The sequence below is a fragment of the Lactuca sativa genome, chromosome 9, assembly GCF_002870075.4.
Source record: "Lactuca sativa cultivar Salinas chromosome 9, Lsat_Salinas_v11, whole genome shotgun sequence".
Classification (NCBI taxonomy): domain Eukaryota; kingdom Viridiplantae; phylum Streptophyta; class Magnoliopsida; order Asterales; family Asteraceae; genus Lactuca; species Lactuca sativa.
The window spans coordinates 30,755,389-30,759,950 of NC_056631.2; the positions used below are offsets into that span (position 1 = coordinate 30,755,389).

Consider the following 4,562-nt stretch of genomic DNA (forward strand, 5'->3'; position numbering starts at 1 on the left):
AATCCGGTGAAAAGGACCTAAGGTGTACATATTAATAAAGTACATGGGTTTATTTTACAAAAAAAAGGACTAAATCTATAGAATTCAAAAAGTATCTTACTCTTTCAAGTCATTTTCCCTAAAAGAAAATTTGTATATGACCGGTATACCGGGTATAGCCGGTCACAAGGATTGCATTGTTACAAAAAAAAGTATAAGGGTTTATTTTACAAAAAAAAAGTATAATGACTAAATGTGTACATTTCAAAAAGTATCTTACCCTATCAAGTCATTTTTCCTTATTATTATTATTATGATTTATTGTCATTAAAAAATTGATCATGTCGTTTTATTTAGGTTACATAACATTTCAAAATGTAATTTACGGTTTCTGTAGATTAATAAAAAGGTTGTTTATTTTATCACGCATACACATCTTAAAAAGTTAACTCTGAAAATATATATTCAGACTTCAAAGTAAATCACTGTCAAAATGGAGCTCTTTTAAAAGTAGAAATTCAAGGATACGTATAAAGCCCGCAGGGCCAGCCCTGACGATTGCATAGGGACGTGTTGTGAAGGGTACCGTAATTTTTATTTTTCAATAATCTGTTACTAATTGACATTAGCATATTTAGCTCATATTAAGTATAGATTTTTTTTTTATCATTTATTAGCTAAATTATCGCATATCATGGACAAAAGATACTTAAAAGTGTTTGAATTATGTTTTCAGTCCATAAGTGAAGCTCGGAAGCAAAAGGAAGCAGGAGAAGCGATTGGGAGCTCGAGAATTAAACAAAGAAGAAAACCACCAAAAACAACACCTACTCGGCGAGTAGGGTCGACTACTCGGCGAGTCCGATCGAATGTTCGAGAAGATAAATACTCAGAGACTTATCGCATACGGGAATTAAGAGATGGACTCGGCGAGTCGACAATGGACTCGACGAGTCGGTTCACATATATAAAGATACTTCTCAGATCGACATTATCAATTCTGGAACCCTTCTAGAGAGATTAGCTGCGATTGAAGAGCCAGAAGAACCCTAGAGAACGAAGATACAACCTAGAATCCAATTCTGAAGGAGATTTGAGGCAAAATTTCATCATTCTACTTAATCTTTTGTTTTCCATTATGGCTAGACAATTAGAATTCGTTTATTTGCTATTTATTACCTCAATCATGAGCTAAAATTCTTAAACTTCTGTTTGGGGATACAAAATTGAGACTATGGTTTGATTATTGGTAGGATTAATTCAATGTTGGTGATTTTTGTTAGTTTTAGCTTGCTAAAGAACCTTGTGTGTGAATGATAATTAATTTTCTGTTAATAGGAAGGTAATTAAATAGTATGAACATCTTTTGATTATCAACCTCATATGTTTATGTGACCACTTTATCATATGTCTAGGATTAATGAGCATGAAACTAGAATTAATAAGAAAATTAGGTAAATTCATGTGTGAGCTTTTGTGATGACCATCTACAAGAGGTTAACTAAATGACCAAATTAGTTAACTATTGCAAGTCTAAATTAACCCGAATAATTAATCTAGTGAATTTAATTAAATTAGAAAACTAATCACTGTTTGACATAGTTTGTTCACTACGGGTTAGTGTAGCGAACACGAAGCTAATCACTTGAGCCGGTAGCCAACAAAAGAGTTAATCCATTGCACAATTACCATAACATCAACCATAGGATCAATTGAGTTGAACTAAACAGAAGTCCTTCTCATTATTGAATCTAGTTAATTCTTTGCTTTTCTTGTTTTTAATTTAAGTGATAGTTAGTAAGTTTCTAGTCTTGTAAAACTAGAGAAAACCCATACTTATTAATTAAATTTAGATAGAATTAGTTTTTAGTTTTAATTTAGCATTCCCTTTGTTCGATACCCTCCTTATTTAGCTATACTACAATTGATAGGTCCACTGCCTTTGTGTGTTTATTTTATAATTAAAAGTAGGTTTAAAACTAAGTGAGTTTACACACATCAAGTTTTTGGCGCCGTTGCCGGGGAATGGTTCTAAATTAGCACTAAATTTTAGTTTAATCTATCCTTTGTGTGGGATTTATCTTACACAAAGTTAATTCTTAGGTAATTTAGTAATTAGTATAAGTTTTAATAAAAATCCGTTTTTAAAAGTAATCAGAAATTTTTTCTGTTTTTGCCTTTAACTCGCCGAGTGCACCCGTGCCGACTCGGCGAATTCATCGTTGTTCACAGTTTTAATTTTTATTTATTTTTTGTGTTTTTTACGTGTTTTTTGTTTTGTTTACAGTTGTTTCATGACCCGAGGATCTGATAGACCTTTGGTCCCTCCTCTCGAAGACCCGGAATCCGCATTATGGAGGAGCAAAGGAAAAGCCATTGGAGAATCCGCTTCTTCAAAGAATTCGCCACCAAAGAACCTTAAGTCCGTTTTCAGCAAGAAGAGGAGCTGCAAATCAGGAGCATCCAGTGCCTCTTTGACAATCAAAGACCCAATTAAAGAAGACACCGAGTACGAGACCGAGGAAGAAGAAGAACCTACATACGAACATGAATCCGATTTAGCTATCACTATGGCTAATATCGATGAAGTCCCCATGGGGGAATGGAAGAAGAGGATGCGTGATGACACTGGCCCGGGACTTGTGCAGCCCAGAATTCCCGTTTCCGCTACTTTCGAGCTAAAGGGTCATATCCTCGCCCAACTCAAGGAGATTCCCTTCTATGGAAAAGACCACGAAGACGCCTACAAGCACTTGGATGAAGTAAATGATGTGGATGACTACTTCAATGTACCAAATGTATCACGCGAGACCCAACTACTTCGCATGCTTCCAGTCACATTCAAGGGTGCTGCAAAGGATTGGCTCAAGTCACTTCCTCCCAGGTCGGTCACCACATGGGCTAAGATGAAAGAAGAGTTCATAGACCACTTTTGCCCGCCTTCCAAAATAGCTAAGTTGAAGAAAGCCATTGCTAACTTCGAGCAGCAACCCGGAGAATCTCTTTATAAGGCTTGGGAAAGGTACAAAGGTCTTCTTAGAAATTGCCCACACCATGACCTCAATAGCCAACAAGAGGTCTCCATCTTCTATGATGGAGTCAATGTCACCACACGGCAATTGCTCGACTCGCAAGGCCCACTCACAAAGAAGGCACCCCGGTAATCAAGGAGTTAATTGAAGAATTCTCTAAGCATTCTAGAGAATACCAAAATCCAAGAAATGAAGTAATTCAGGGGGTAGTGAACTCAGCAAATGATGGCATGGCGGCGATGATGGCTAAGCTCGATAGTTTAGATAGAAGAATGACAAAAATGGATCAAACAATCCATGCTATTCGAGTTGGATGCGAGAACTGTAGAGGGCCTCATCTCACGAAGGATTGTGACTTAGATGAAAATGGAAACAAGAAAGCTCAAGTGTTCTACTCAAGCGGCGATCGATACGATGAGAATTGGCGGAAACCAAAGAAGGAATGGCTCCCATATGAAGAATACAAGAAGGCTAAGGAGGAGAAATACAAGCAGAAAGAGAGGGGATTTTATCAAAAGGAAGAACCGGTAATGGAAAAGAAAGTCGATTTAGAAGAGATGTTCACTAGATTTATAGCCGCGTCCGAGAAAAGACATAATGATCATGATGCTGCAATACAAGAGACCAGGAATATGTTAAGGAATCAGCAGGCATCTATTCTCAATATTGAGAAACAGCTAGGACAACTTGCACATCAAGTGAACGAGAGAAGACCGGGTCAACTTCCAAGTAACACCGAAAATAATCCGAGAATGGAGAATGTGAACGCTATGACTTCCAGCTATGAAGAAATTTTCACACCTGTACAGAAGATCTCCAACGTGAATACATAAAAGGCAGAAGAGTCAGCTCTAGCTAAAACCGACCAGACTCGCCGAGTCCCTCTAATGGACTCAACGAGTCCACGCGCTGATGACAAAACTGTTATTCCCTCAAAGCCCTACAATCCCCCTTTGCCATTCCCAATCAGAGCCATGCCTGGTGAAAATGTTAGAGCGTACAAGGCTTTCATGGAGCATGTTCGAGCACTTCAAGTCAACATTCCATTTGTGGAAACAATGCTTCAAACACCCAAGTACTTTAACTTGCTAAAGGGTCTCTTTGATGCTAGAAAAGATTTAGTTGAAGTCGCGGAGATAGTATTGAGTGAGCTACCAGAAAAGAAGGGCGATCCGGGGAGCATCATAATTCCTTGCCAATTTGGAAATGTACTTATCACTCAAGCGTTGACCGATTCGGGTGCAAGTATCAACTTAATGCCCTTCTCTTTCTTTAAGAAGCTGAATTTACCGGAGCCAAGGCCTATTAATATGAAGATCCATTTGGCGGACAAGACGACTATTCAACCAAGAGGTGTTTGTGAAGATCTCCTCATTAAGGTTGACAAATTTATTTTTCCCGTGAACTTTGTGGTACTTGATATGGAAGAAGACCCCGAAATTCCAATTATTTTGGGGAGATCATTTTTGAACACCGCATGCGCATTGATAGATGTATGCGAGTCCACACTAACGTTGAGGGTAGTAGACGAGTCAGAGGTATTTAAAGCTT

The 4,562-nt window shown here is 38.0% G+C and overlaps 1 non-coding gene across 1 annotated transcript; it reads right to left on the reverse strand.

Moving 5' to 3' along the window:
- Positions 1-2,933: 2,933 nt before the first annotated feature.
- Positions 2,934-3,040, reverse strand: LOC111878703 (small nucleolar RNA R71). Its single transcript, XR_002845854.1, has one exon. It is a non-coding gene; the product is annotated as a small nucleolar RNA R71 (small nucleolar RNA).
- Positions 3,041-4,562: the final 1,522 nt, after the last annotated feature.